Source organism: Bos taurus, chromosome 28 (genome assembly GCF_002263795.3).
Source record: "Bos taurus isolate L1 Dominette 01449 registration number 42190680 breed Hereford chromosome 28, ARS-UCD2.0, whole genome shotgun sequence".
NCBI classification, from domain to species: Eukaryota; Metazoa; Chordata; class Mammalia; order Artiodactyla; family Bovidae; genus Bos; species Bos taurus.
In genome coordinates this window covers 16,689,721-16,705,475 of record NC_037355.1, presented here as the reverse complement: position 1 = coordinate 16,705,475, position 15,755 = coordinate 16,689,721, and the positions used below count along the sequence as shown (strand labels likewise).

At 40.7% G+C, this 15,755-nt stretch overlaps 1 protein-coding gene across 10 annotated transcripts in view; it reads left to right on the top strand.

Moving 5' to 3' along the window:
• The window catches only part of RHOBTB1 (Rho related BTB domain containing 1), a 141,828-nt gene that overhangs the window by 72,037 nt on the left and 54,036 nt on the right, over positions 1–15,755 (top strand). For 2 of the 10 annotated variants that reach the window (XM_059882578.1, XM_059882577.1), the window contains exon 3: positions 9,513–9,553. The gene's annotated coding sequence lies outside the window, so the exon portion shown is untranslated. 10 annotated transcript variants of the gene reach the window in all.

Here is a 15,755-nt window from a genome sequence, read left to right as displayed (position 1 = left end):
CAGCTGGGGCTGAACCCAGGTTTCCAAAGCCCAGTCCAGGGCTCAGTTCTTTTATGAACTGAGCTGAAACATGGCACACCTTCTGAAGCCTCCAACTTAGCCAAAATTGCAGCTATCAAGTTTGAAGTATATCTGAAACCTAACATACATCCAGAAATGGGTTACAAGGGGATTCCAGCAGTGTAAAGATACGGTGGGTCCTAGGAGAGACCTTTCCTATCTTCTTGGACATCAATACAGACCAGTCTTTCCTCGTATTCGAAACTTAACTACCCCATACTCCGATCCCTTTCAAGCTGTTTTTGTTGAGATGCCTGTTTTCATCAACTGTGGAGATTTTTAATTTTGTCTGGATTTCTGGCTTTTTATTAATCATGTGACATGGGTGACATATTTCTTTGGAGCTCATTTTGCTCATCTGTAAAATGGAGACAATATCACCTCCATCAGGATTATGAGAATGCTGTGAAATCACACACGTAAAACAGATATTAGGGGGTCTTCCTGGATGGTCCAATGGCTAAGACTCTGTGCTCCCCCAGGGCAGAGTCTACCAGTTCGATCCCTGGTCAGGGAACTAGATTTCACGTGCTGCAACTGAAGAGTTCATAGGCTGCAACTATAGATCCCACATGCCACAACTAAGACCAAGCAAATAAATGATTAAAACACACACAAAAAACAGTAGGTATTCAACAAGGGTGAGTTTTCTTCTTAGCCTTGCTAAAGTATGTCAAGGAAAATGTTATAACACATCAGGGCATCCATATCATTTTGCTGCTAAATGTTCTGGAGTCATCTGAGGTCTGACCCTACAAGGGATGATTATAGTGACCTTGTTTCTTGGGTGAAAACGGGCCCAGCTGTGTCCCTGAGTACCAGTAGCCTGGTCACAATTACATTTGTCTTCTTCACACTCTAGGGTTGTGGAGGTTTGCATGAATTACTTTATTGCTTCAGTTTCTGCTTCAAAGTAATAGCAAGCTCCTCTGGGAGATACCTGGCTCTCATGCCCTTTCAGACACTTGTTAGCTAAGGTGTTTTCCCCGTAGACCTTTGCATCTCAAAGCAGCTACTGTGTTTTCAGCCAAATAACTAAAATATTTTCAGAGAACAGTGTTGCCAGTTGAACATTTTTGCCTTCAATTTCAAAACAAGTGAGACTTTCCTCCCATCATTTCAATTAACTCTAGTATTGAATCCTTCCTGGACATTGACCATCTTTTCTCTCTGTCGTGGGTTGCTAACTGATATGCTGATGGGAAAAACATAAGCACTGCAATTTCCCCCTTTCACCCTCAGCACTGATAGCTACCGTGGCCTAAATTACATCTCTGGGAAATGTTTCATCACACTCCCCTCTCCAGCTGCCACACTTTGTCATGTGGCACTTGCTGCCCTGTTTTCGGTTTTTGGATCCAAGTCTTTGGCAACATTTCTTATTACATATACGGAGGAAAGCTCCTGATAAGATTTTTTTTCTCGTACTTTTCCCCCCTTTTTTGAAATGAATCATCCAAGTGGCCTAGAATAGCCTTTAGTTTCCTAGTGGCTCAGTTTCCCTTTTCAGTGTTGGACAAATGTGTGTTGCAAGATGTATGTCCTCTTCAGGTTTGTTGTTGAGTCACTTAAGTCATGTCAGACTCTTTGTGACCCCGTGGACTGTAGCACACCAGGATTCCCTGTTCTTCACTCTTCAAGTGTAGGGCTAGCTATTAGGTGTTTTCCGCAGTGCTATCCTTCATTTGGTATGAGCTGCTTAGAGATCACCAATGGCTAGGTTGCTATGAGTCTCAAACCAGTTATGTGAGTTTCCATTCATAGCAGGGAGTTTATTTTTAAAGTGATGCTTCCCAAAATTTAATATGCATAAAAGTCACCTGGGCATCTTGATAAAATGCAGATTGTGATTCAGAAGTTCTAGAGTGAGGCCTAAGATTATGCGTTTCCCAGGGGGTACCTCATTGATGCCAGTGCTACTGGTCTGAGGATCATATTTTAAGTTGGGAAATATACTGTACTCTGTAAAGTATAGTCATTATCTTATGCTGAAATGCCTTCTTTGGAGGCTCCCATCTTATTTTGCTTTCTTCTTTCTTAAATTATATAGAGTCATAGAATCTTAAACGTGAAAGGTTTGTGCTGGTAAATCAACCTGCACTCTGGAAGAGAAAAAGAATGCATTTATGTGCAAACATAAGTTGATTATAAATTTTACTGACATAAAGAATGGGTGTAGCATACTATTTATAAATAATAATAGAAAATAGTCTTTGTTGTAAACTCCGTTTAGCTAATTGGGTCTCACAAAATACTGGTTTTGAGAACTCATCTGTCCATGGTCTACCTGTGGTACAGTTGATGAGTGCAATTCCCATATAAATGTTGCCCAATATTTTTCTTTATGTGAGGAAGACAAAAGTGAAGTAACAAAGGCATATGTCAGGCTGTATTCATTCATCAAAGATATGAATGATTTCTTTGCTGAGCCAAATAAGAGCTTTTAAATACTGTAAGGATATTTGCTACACACATTACACTCTTTTAAGTTTAATCTTCATTATTAACATTTTAAAGTCATGTTCTTAAGTCAAGATGACAGAAAAATAGAGCAAGACCTGATGGGGAGTGGTTGCCGGTTTCACTGGTGTAACTGCTTCCACCATGGCCCATTTGAAACCACCGTTGTGACCGAGTGTGGAGTTGGAAAGAGATGGCACATTCTTGTTGTTTAGTTACTAAGTCATGTCAACCCTTTTGTGACTCCATGGATCATAGCCCGCCAGGCTCATCTGTCCATGGGCTTTCCCGGGCAAGAATACTGGAGTGGGTTGCCATATCCTTCTCCAGGGGATCTTTCTGATCCAGGGATTGAACCCACATCTCTTGCATCTCAGGCGAATTCTTTACTGCTAAACCAGTGGGGAGGCCCACAGTAGCACATGGTTATATAGTATTTCCATTATACAGATAAAACTGGAATAAATAACCTCAAAATATACTTTGGCCACCTGATGCAAAAAGCTGACTCATTGGAAAAGACCCTGTTGCTGGGAAAAATTGAGGGCAAGAGGAGAAGTGAGCAACAGAGGATGAGATGGTTGGCTGGCATCACTGACTTAATGGACGTGAGTTTGCGCAAACTCTGGGGGATTGTGAAGGACAGGGCAGCCTGGCATGCTGCAGTCCATGGGGTCACAAAGAGTCTAACATGACTTAGGGACTGAGCAACAATAACAAACTTCAAAATACAGAGAATAGTAAAATATAGTAGAATAAATACAAAGTGGTAAGTTTTGAGTATTTAGTTACCTTTGTTTTAATATAATTTCTTTAATTGAAACTTTATATAACTAATATTCAGTACTGACCCTATTTTAACAGGCTTGCAAAAGTCCTGAGAATTTAACAGTTGGTTCATGGGCTAGAAGAGACTGGCACACTGTTAGATGTAGATCATCTGGTCCAGTGATTCTCAACCTTTGCTATATATTGAATACTCCCAGGAATTTTATGACCTGTAGTCTTAGTTATTTATGTTAGGGCCCAGAAATCTGAGTTTTAAACTTTTTTTATTGAACTGTATCTTGTTTAAACAAAAATACATGAATCATAACTATATAACTTAAAGAATTATCACAAACTAAACACACACCCCAATCTAACCTAACCAGGACCTACATATGGAAACACAACCTTCAGTTCAGTTCAGTGGCTCAGTCGTGTCCAACTCTTTGCGACCCCATGAATCGCAGCACGCCAGGCCTCCCTCTCCATCACCAACTCCCGGAGTTCAACCAAACTCATGTCCATCGAGTCGGTGATGCCATCCAGCCATCTCATCCTCTGTCGTCCCCTTCTCCTCCTGCCCCCAAACCCTCCCAGCATCAGAGTCTTCCAATGAGTCAACTCTTCCCATGAGGTGGCCAAAGTTTTGGAGTTTCAGCTTTAGCATCAGTCCTTCCAAAGAACACCCAGGACTGATCTCCTTTAGAATGGACCTGTTGGATCTCCTTGCAGTCCAAGGGACTCTCAAGAGTCTTCTCCAACACCACAGTTCAAAAACATCAATACTTTCGTGCTCAGCTTTCCTCACAGTCCAACTCTCACATCCATACATGACCACAGGAAAAACCATAGCCTTGACTAGATGGACCTTTGTTGGCAAAGTAATGTCTCTGCTTTTCAATATGCTATCTAGGTTGGTCATAACTTTCCTTCCAAGGAGTAAGTGTAAGTGTAATTTCATCTGCAGTGATTTTGGAGCCCCAAAAAATAAAGTCTGACACTGTTTCCACTTAGCAGCACCCAAAATCCCATCTTAAGCCCCTATTCAGTCACTGTCTAATTGAGGCAACCACTGTCTTGACTTCCAGTGCCATGGATTAGTTTTCCCTGATTGTCAACTTTTATACAAATGAAATCTCTTTTGTGTCTGGCCTCTTTCGATATTATGTTTGTAAGATTCATTATAATTGTATACAGCTGTGTTTCATCCCTTTTTAGCACTGTATAATATTCCATTGTGTGAATAGACTTCAATTTATTATTTCTTTATCCATTGTAGTGTCAGTGGTTTGTTTCCAGATGTTGGCTATTACGAGCAGTGCTGCCAAGGACATTCTTGTGCAGGCAGCAGTATTTGAAACAAAACAAGTTCCCCCAGTCATTCTAAAAAGCAGCTGATTTCTTGACTGCCTTCTCTACAATTCCCTCTTCTGCCTTTGATTTTTCATATCATGTGATTAAGTCTATTGGTTCTTTCCTGAGAGTGTACTTTTAATACCTTAAGTCATGAAACTGTGTGCTTCCATTCATTATAGCATGTTTTCCTGGCTCTTTTCAATATAGATTCACCACCACCCCCATTTCATCAAGACATCTGCTCTTGGGCGCTTTAAATAGGGATGAGATTTGGCCTCACATCAATAGCATGGAGGAATAATAGACATGGTGGAGATGGAGCCAAGGCTAAATTTGGCAGCCAATCATTAAGGCTCCTGGAAAGAGGCTTCAAGGAAGGGAAATTGTTTCCCTTTGTGTGTATCAAACAAAAATCAACAGTAAACCTTTGGAATATTTCAGATTCTAGATTTTTTAAAAATTGGTTTATTTGAAGTGGACCAGGGACTGTCTTCTGACATGAGAACGGATATCTCTCAAAGTCTCATGACTTGATCTGGAAAGAGAACAGAAGGAGATTTTCCCATGGGCTTGTTCCTACACCTAGCGTGCAGCCGGCGTAGCTCTGCTGCATTGTTCTAGGCTTAGTGGCTGTGTGTTTGTGTGTTTGCATCTATTGAGATGTTAGTTCTTTTGACAGAAGTCAAGAGAGCTGAATGACCGGAAGCCCCAAGATGATACTGTTGATCAGTGGGATGGCTGCTTAGAATGGAAAGACAGGTGCTGCGAGCAGTAAGGCTGTTTCCTACCATATGAAAGGCATGTCACATACAGCTTTTACAATACACACAGAGAAAGTAAAGAATAGACACTAATTTCACATAATGGAACAAGAGAGTGTATTCCCACACACATAAATATTGTAGTCCTTCATTTTCCTACCTCCCCACCCTCACATTTTTGTAAAACGTCTTTGTTATAAAATAACAAACATGTTCATTACTGAAAAGATGGGATGTGTAGATAAGAAAAAAGAAAATTCTAATCCTAATGACATCAATATTTTAATGTATCTATATCCCAAATATTTCTCTTTATATTTAGGTACATAATTTTTAAGGAATGGTGCTACTCATGAGCCTCTAACTATAACAATAAATGTACTCCTATAATTTTACATTTTTAACTACTCTATACTTTTCCGGTATGTGGACGCTTTTTAAAAATTCCTCCCTTGTGGTCAGATTTCTAAAATTGTTTCCAATATTTTGTTTCCACAGTAATATGATGAGCACTCCTTTAATGGAATCTTACTGTAATCCTAAATATTTTTCTAGGAATAAAGTCTCATAATCGAATGAATGTTATGGACATTTTAAAGTCTTCTGAGTCATTATCCAAAAATTATCATTATCCAAAATAATGATACCATCTTCCACTCCCACAAACAGTGCTTCATCCTGCTTTTAATAAATGTACAATCTTTCATGTCATAATTCCCACCAAGAGTTGGAGGGTACACGAACATGTCCTGAAAACATTGAATACTAGCTAGAATCTACACATTGCTGGCAGTCAATAACCTTTAATAAAAATGAGACATTTTTATAGTTTTTTGTCCACTAGCATTTTTGCATTTTATGGTCTAACTTTGTTAAGAATCCTGGTTTGGGGGGTGGTGGGGCGGCTGGTGGAAAAAAACTATTTTCTTCATTTGCCTGAATGAGAGCATAAGCTAATCCTAACTGACATAGTCTCGTAAATGATTAAATGCAATTGTTTGACTGTCATCATCTCTGAAGGTGTTGCAGCAGGTGATCTCTCTGGCAGTACAGATGCTAACCCAAGTGACATCTTTAGAGAGCACTTTGAATGAACAACTCATGACAGAGGACTGTAGAGATTTCTTCTCTATCAGGATGGGTTTTTAAGCACTTCTAGTCTGCAGACTGATGCTAGCTTTCTCAAATGAGCATTTGATGTCTCTTTAAAGACTTGAGCAATATTTTAATTATTAATTCTTGACAAAGCTTCCTCCAGCCCTTAGCTAAGGCTCACCCAGATGAGGACTACAGGCCCTCCAATGTGAAAACAATGTGTAGAGTCTTCTGTTGCTTTATTTTTTTTTAACTTTAAAAAAGGTGTATTAAAGTATAACATGCATAGAGAAATGTGTACAGATTACAAGTGTACAGTTTGATGAATTACCCTTACTTAATATAACCTAGCTGCAGTCAGCTTTGATTGAGCTATATCCCTTGTGACTGAAAATATGTAGGATTTGCCTATACAAGTAGAGATTAGAACATTAAATTCATGCATTGAGTGTGCATCAGTATTTGTATGTTTGTGATTTGCAGGTACACAAATATACAACATGCATACAAGCAATTTGGAACTTCTTTTTCTTAATGAGTATAAAGCTCAGTTATGCTACATCTATACAAATTAAAATAACTACAATTGATTGCCACAGAATAGTTTACATGCTTAGTTTCTAAAAATTACTCATTTCAGTTACCGTAAGTGTTCCTTTGAACATTCAGAATTTTAAAGCCAAGAATTTTTCATCTTCTAAGATAGAATTGTATGCATTGGTCCTGGTTACCCACAGCTGTCTCTTTGGGTTCAATTTCTGTGTCTGATGTTCAGCAAGATATCATTTATATTCCTGTGTTCTTTTTAGTTGAGAGCTTGAGTCAGAAAAAAACAGGTTTAACAGGCTCACTGTGATTTTTAAATGCATGATTTTGAAAAACAATTTATGCATCACCAAAAATCATTTTTTATTATGATCGGAGTGTACCAGGGTATTTTTGGTAGAATTAACAACCAAAAGTAGGACTTCTCTGGTGGTCTGGTGGTTAAGACTGCACTCCCGATGCAGGGGGCCCGGGTTCGATCCCTGGTCAGGGAACTAGATTCTACATGCTGCAACTAAAGATCCCACATGCAGCAACAAAGATACTGTGCGGTACAATTAAGACCCAGTGCCGCCAATAATTAAAAAAAAAAACAACTCAAAGTTATACGTATGTAATCATTACCTTTTTTAAAAGCTAAAATAGATTTTCCATTAGAGAATTAATACATCTAAGAATATTATTCAGTCCCAAAAAGGAATGAAGTACTAGCACATGAATGAACTTGAAAACATGATGCTGAATAGAAGACAGACACAGAAAGCCATATATTGTATGGTTCCATTTATAAGAAATGTCCAGAGTAGGAAAATCCATTGTGACAGGAAGTAAATTCCTGTTTTCCAGAGCTGGAGTGGGGAGGGAATGAGAATGTCTACTAATTGGCACAAGGTGTCTTTTGGGGGTGATGAAAATGTTCTAAAATTAAATAGTGGGAAGAGCTGTACAACTTTGAGAATATAATAAAAACCTCCAAATTACACACTTTAAAAGGGTGAATTTTATGGCAAATCAATATTATCTCAGTTTACCACAAAGAGGTGATACATATGCACTGTAGAAAATTTGGTAACTAGGAAAGTAGCAACAGGTTATAGCCTGATTCAGTTCAGTTCAGTCGCTCAGTTGTGTCCAACTCTTTGCGACCCCATGGACTGCAGCATGCCAGGCCGCCCTGTCCATCACCAACTCCCGGAGCTTGCTCAAACTCATGTCCATTGAGTCGGTGATGCCATCCAACCATCTCATCTTCTGTCATCCCCTTCTCCTCCTGCCTTCAGTCTTTCCCAGCATCAAGGTCTTTTTTCAGTGAGTCAGTTCTTCACACCAGGTGGCCAAAGAATTGGAGCTTCAGCTTCAGCATCATTTCTTCCAATGAATATTCAGGACTGATTTCCTTTAGGATGTACAGCTTGGATCTCCTTGCAGTCCAAGGGACTCTCAAGAGTCTTCTCCAACACCACAGTTCAAAAGCATCAATTCTTTAGCACTCAGCTTTATAGTCCAACTTTCACATCCATACATGACTACTGGAAAAACCTTAGCTTTGACTAGACAGACCTTTGTCAGCAAAGTTATCTCTGCTTTTTCATATGCTGTCTAGGTTGGTCATAGCTTTTCTTCCAAGGAGCAAGCGTCTTTTAATTTCATGGCTGGGTCACCTTTTGCAGTGATTTTGGAGCCCAAAAAATAAAGTTTGTCACTGTTTCTCCATCTATTTGCCATGAAGTGATGGGACCAAATGCCATGATCTTAGTTTTCTGAATGTTGAGTTTTAAGCCAACCTTTTCACTCTCCTCTTTCACTTTCATCAAGAGGCTCTTTAGTTCTTCGCTTTCTGCCATAAGGGTGGTGTCATCTGCATTTATAAGGTTATTGATATTTCTCCCAGCAATCTTGATTCCAGCTTGTGCTTCATACAGCCCTGCATTTCACATGATGTACTCTGCATATAAGTTAAATAAGCAGGGTGACAGTATACAGCCTCAACATACGCCTTTCCAATTTGGAACCAGTCTGTTGTTCCATGCCCAGTTCTAACTGTTGCTTCTTGACCTGTATACAGATTTCTCAGGAGGCAGGTCAGGTGGTCTGGTATTCCCATCTCTTTAAGAATTTTCCACAGGGACACAATTATTAAATTTTTAAGTATTCACATATTAATATACAAAAGAAGGGTGGGTCCCCAGGGAAGATCCATTCCGCTGGTTGAGAGGAACGCACATGAGAGAAACAAGGAGCAGTGATCAGCCCTGTGAGGGGGATGAAGCAACACCTGAAGGAGCAGGATCTGAGGTCCTGAGAGGCGAAAAGATAGATGTGAGCTCTATAGGGAAACATTCCAAAGAGACTTTTTAAAAGTTTTGCTTCAGGATGCCTGATAAATTACATAAATCAGAGCTCTGTATTCCTAAATACCCATATTGTTTCCACAGCTTATGAAAGTCCCATTTTTGTTTCTTTTAGCTGTGTCAGTGTGCTAAGGTGGTACTTGGGGTGAGAGAATGGTAAGCTTCAATTTTAATGGTTACACATATTTGTTTATTTTATGTAGTTTTCATCAACTGTATTTCGATAACGACCTTGTACTTTCCCTTCTTTGGTGTAACATTAGCACTTCTATTATTGCAAATTCAATGTAAACATAATTTTAAATAATGACAGTCTTAATAGATAAGACTGAGTGTTCTCTTGATGGCTGGCATAGTGATTAAAATATTTTACAAGCATTGTCTAATTTCATCTTTACAACAATTCATTGAAGGAGGTAATTATCCCCAGTTTACAGATAAGGAAATAGAGACTTAGATTAAGTAATTTGCCCAAGACCACATACGAAGTGCCTTAATTAACTATTCCCCCACTTGATTTAGGTGGTTGGCAGTTTTTCCTTATTCTTAATAAAGATGTGATAAACCTATTTGCTTTTAAAACATTTTTCCATTTATAAAGTTATTTCCTCCGATGGGTATTTTTTTTTATAATTTCCAAGTTTGAGTTTATTTTTTATTATTGTCTTGCTGTCATAAACCTTTCCTCTTAACTTTTATATTTATTTCTCTGTGGCTGGAGAATTTGATTGATACAACATGTTTGGGGGAATATTTGTCCTTATGATCGGTCTCTATACAGTCAAGTTTTGTAAATGTGCTAAGAACACTTGAAAAGAAAACACTCAGATTTTTTAAAATGTGGGTTATCTGTTAACTCAGCCCCACTTTTTATGCTATTCAAGTCTTCCATGTATTATTTTTACTTTTGCTTTCTTCATATGATACCGATTCTGATTTGTCATCTCGTGTGTCAGTTATTTGCATTGATTTCTTCTTATCATTATAGAGCTTGTCTTGTTATTACATGCCTTCTAGTATATGAAGTTCATTATTGCTGCTATGCTTTTACTATGCATTGCCCTTTTTAACCTTTTAATTATCTTTTACAGATAATTTTTCTATATAATTTTGAAACTAAAATCTAGATAAGTATAGACTAGGCTTATATTCCCCGTTGGTTTTGGTTTCCACAGTTCTTTAAAACTGAAATGCCCATTAAAAACATTTTTTTTAATTATCTCTGAGTGTTTTGGCAAGTATCTTTGAGCAGTTTAATTCCTTAAAGCATTTTGCCCCCTGAGTCTTTGTATCTAAAAATAACTGCATGTTAGCTTCACATCAGTATTACTTTGACCTGACTCAGAAATGTGTTAGTCTGTCCTATTTCTTTGAAAGCTGCATATGTGTTTTTCTATTGTGTTAAAATAACACTGGTGAAGTGTGTGGTCATCTGTATTGTTACACCTTGATAGAAGTGTTTTTGGACATTAGTTTTAGCACTTGTTTTGCTAAGATACTTAGAAGATTGTTGCTGGTGTTCAGTCACCCAGTCGTGTCTGACTGTTTGCAACCCCATGGACGGTAGCACTCCAGGCCTCCCTGTCCCTCAGTATTTTTCAGAGTTTGTCCAAGTTCATGTTCATTGCATCGGTGGTGCCATCCAGCCATCTCTTTTCTCTGACACCCTCTTCTTCCCTCAATCTTTCCCAGCATCAGGGACTTTTTCAGTGATCCCAGATTCAGGGACTTTTTCCCTGACTTTTTCAGGGACTTTGTCTGTTTTCATCAGATGACCGAAATACTGAAGCTTCAGCATCAATCTTTCCAGTGAATATTCAGAGTTGATCTCCCTTAAGATTGACTGGTTTGATCTCCTTGCTGTCCAAAGACTTTCAGGAGTCTTCTCCAGCACCACAGTTCAAAGGCATCAATTCTTTGGCGCTCTGCCTTCTTTATCATCCAGCTCTCACAACCGTATGTGACCCCTGGGAAGACCACAGCCTTGACTAGACAGACCTTTGTCAGCAGAGTAAGGTCTCTGTTTTCCAACACAATGTCTAGGTTTCTCATTGCTTTCCTGCCCAGAAGCAATGGTCTTCTAATTTCATGGCTGCAGTCACTGTCCGCAGTGATTTTGGAGTTCAAGAAGAGGAAATCTGTCACTGCTTCCACCTTTTCCCCTTCTATTTGCCATGCAGTACTGGGGCTGAATTCCATGATCTTAGTTTTTTAATATTTAGTCTTAAGCCAGCTCTTTCACATTCTCCCTTTGCCCTCATCAAGAGGCTCTTTAGTTCCTCTTCACTTTCTACCATTAGAGTGGTATTATCCATATATCTGAGGTTGTTGATGTATAATGGTATAGTAATCTGACACTTATTATACAGTTATTTTTTGCTGAAGAATGTATACACTTGGAGTCTTCTTTTTCTCCTCTGTGTCCCCACTACACCCTCCTTTTAGCATTAGGAAAATTTTGTTCTACTAAGTCACATTTTGCAACCTTATTTCTTCAAGAACCCTACTATCTAAGAGATTGCTTTTCAACGGTTCACGTCTTATCTAATATCTTCTGTTACAACATTTTCACATGGCCTTCCATCTATATGTAGAGTTTCTTACGTTTACCCTCTACCTCACTAGTTCATTTTACTACCTTTTCAAGGCTGCTATTGACTGTTGCCAGTGGTTTGTGGAGAGGGCAATGGCACCCCACTCCAGTACTCTTGCCTGGAGAATCCCATGGACAGAGAAGCCTGGTAGGCTGCAGTCCATGGGGTCGCTAAGAGTCAGACACAAGTGAGCGACTTCACTTTCACTTTTCACTTTCATGCATTGGAGAAAGAAATGGTAACCCATTCCAGTATTCTTGCCTGGAGAATCCCAGGGACAGAGGAGCCTGGTGGGCTGCCGTCTATGGGGTCGCACAGAGTCGGGCACGACTGAAGCGACTTAGCGGCAGCAGCAGCAGTATGATTTTGAATGTGGCTATCCTGTATTTTGGGCTTCCCAGGTAACTCAGTGGTAAAGACTCTACCTGCCAGTGCAAGAGATGTAGATTCAATCCCTGGGTCAAGAAGATCCCCTGGAAAAGGAAATGGTGACCCACTCCAGTATTCCTGCCTGGGAAATCCCATGGACAGAGGAGCCTGGCGGGCTACAGTCCATGGAATCACAAAAGAGTCAGACACAACTTAGCAACCTAACAACAAATCCTGTATTTAATTTATACATAGCCTTTACTTATCATGTCCTATTGCCTACTTACAGCCTCATCTGCTGTTAGTATACCTGCATTGTCTTTTTTGGCCTGATCAAATATATGAATAGGATTTTTTTTAATTTTTCTTCTGCTTCTTAGAACATATTTCCTTCAGTAGAAAACTTTTCTCTCTGTCTTTAGCTAATTACTTGCACCTTTCTATGTCCAGGCTTTTAATAGACCACATGTTGAATGATCTCTGTGTACTCTATCCATATTAAAAAGGATTTATGCTGGCCAAAGATTGAAGTATATTTGAACATTCCAAATGCTTGGATAAACTTAAATTTGTCAGAGACCAAAACAGAGCTCTGTAGAGACCCAGGAACCTACCCAGCTCCTAGCAGACAAGCAAAGCTACTCAGTTTGGTTTGGGCTGAAAGAACTTAGGAGGTGAGCTAGGACTTCAGTGAGGAATGTCACCACTGAAGATACACTGACGTTCAGCGTTAGGGATTGTCCCCCTTCAGCCCACTGCCTCTGGCTTCAGCCTCTCAAGATCAGTCACTTCCATTTGCAGTGTCAAAACTGAAACTGCCCGCTTGGGCAGGCTGGAGGAAACAGAAACCAGTCTATCCCACGCTTAGTGCTGTCTCCCTGCCCATCCTCAGGAAGGAACAGTGATATTGCAGCCTGCTGGTTTCACAATGACTCTCTAGCAGCTCTGCTATCTCCTCTTTCCACCCTGTCCCAGTGAATCCAGCTTACATCACTCCAGATCACAGGCATCTGTGGCAAAGAGCATCCTGCTTCCCTCCAGGCCGTAGAAATGGGCAATCTGTTGGTCTTCAGCAACCTTCTCATTTGGCTTCCTGGAGGTGAATCTGGGCAGAGATCTTTCCAGTTTCTGGTATTTGGTTACTCCTTATTCTTAGTTTCTGGCACTGTTTTGGAGTCTGCTCTCTGTATAGAATAAGGTTAATTATAGTGGGACCTGGGTAGAGGGGGATCCAAAGCATCTGATCATTCATAGCTCACTTGCACTTGAAGTCCAGCTAATTGCCTTATGTGACATGGCTCTTGTAGACATAGATTGAACTCTGTCTTCCAGACTAATTTTCATATCAGTTATAAATCTTTCTCCCTATGTAGTGGCTGCATATGCCTCCCTTCTCCCCTTCTTTTCTAGCCAAGCAGTAACTCACCAAAAAGAGTTGATATTCCCTTGAATTAGGATGCTAAAGTCTAAAAATGGATGAGAACTTTATGAGACCCTTATATGTAAATATTACCAAGATTCATAAATTGACTCTAGGCACTAGAGCACAGTGAAAGTCCACATTCCTTTATTTTTCTAAATCAGATTCAGCCCTAAGCCACTCCTGTTTGCCTGTATCTGGGCTCCTCCCTATCCCCTGCCTTCCCATTTGGTGGAGGGGCCTGGACCTTGGTCCCCGGTGGTTCCCATGGTTACTGATGCTCTTCCTGCTGGGGTAGCCATGGCTGGTGCAGTGCCATCTGTCAGAGGCTGCTCTCGTGATGGGCCACACAGATGTCCCTCAACGTGTTCCTCTGCAGGCTTAGCCACACGCCGCAGCTTTCGAGGCCACAGGCTTAATGATCAGTCACCAGAGACGACCAAGTGCCAGGTCTCTGCCAGCCCCACGTGGAAGGTTTCCTAAGGAAGCTGGAGTAAGTGTTTTTGTGTATATAACTAAACAAATATTTATGGCAGGCCATGTATGGCCAAGGCACCGTGAAAAGATCTGAGGATTTAAAGGTGATTAACAGTCTCTGTTGTCAAAGGTGCATAACCTTGATGAGATGGAAACGAGACATATATAAGGCTCATTGTCAATATTGCAAAGGAAGTGAAGTGAACTCACTCAGTCGTGTCTGACTCTTCGTGACCCCATGGACTGTAGCCAACCAGGCTCCTCTGTCCATGGAATTTTCCAGGCAAGAATACTAGAGTGGGCTGCCATTTCCTTCTCCAGGAGATATTCCTGACCCAGGGACTGAACTCGGGTCTCCCACATTGTAGGCAGATGCTTTACCGTCTGAGCCACCAGGGAAGTCCCAAAGGACAATTAGATAAATACCATAGGAGACTGGATAAAAGGAGAATGTGCTAAGTGCATCTGTTTCCAAAATGGACTTGAATCTCTGCTTTGCTCCATCTCTGCCAATTCCATCCTGGTCACAGCCACCCCTTTTTCCCTCTTGGAGAACATAGGAGCTTCCTAGCTGGGCATGTGCCACTGTTCAGAATCCAGCCCCATGCTCTCCACACAGCAGTCTCAGGGATACTAGTGATACTTTTTATTTAGTTTTTAAATATTTATTTATCTGTCTGTGCCAGGTCTTGGTTGCCCCATGTGGGATCTAGTTCCCCAACCAGGGATCAAACTCGGGCCCCCTGCATTGGGAGTCTTAGCCCCAGGACCACCAGAGGAGTCCCTGGTGGTACTTTTTTAAAAAGCAAATGAGAACGTGTTACTCCCCTGCTGAAAACCCTTCAGTGGCTTCTCACCGCACTGAGAATGAAATCCCAACTCCTGGCTGTGGCCTCAAAGGTCAAGTTTGATCTGAGCCCGGCCCTGCCTGCCCAGCAGCCTTCCCTCCTCCCAGTTCCCTCCACTCAAGCTTTTCCACCCGTTTCCCATCTCATGACCAGGCCCTTCTGATTGTTTAGAGAGCAGCAGGGGGGCCTCCTCCTAGAGGCCTCCCACCCATCATTTTCTCCCATAACACCTTTTGTTTTCCCTGAAGAAGTTTACCAAATGTACAATGGTATCCCCCTATTCAGGGATCTCTCCCTACCTGATGGTGAGGTCCCTGGGGCCAGCCCCACCCTGGCCTGTCTCCTGGTGTGCACCTGTGGGCCTGGCACTCACTAAGTACAGCGTCTGTTTCTTTAACCAAGACAGCCCGAGGCCTACAAAATATTTCAGTGGGTGGATCAAGGGCACAAGAAATAATGGCATAATCAACATTGTCAAAGGCCACACCACACTGCATAGTTGTAGGCAAAAGTAGGCCGGAATGTCTCAAACATAGCACACGCTTTACTAATGGTGATTTTGAATCCTACCCTGGAATGTGTATGCATATTTTAAGCTGTTTTCAATCATTGCTTTTTTTAAATTGAGACAGTTGTTATTAAGGGCAGTC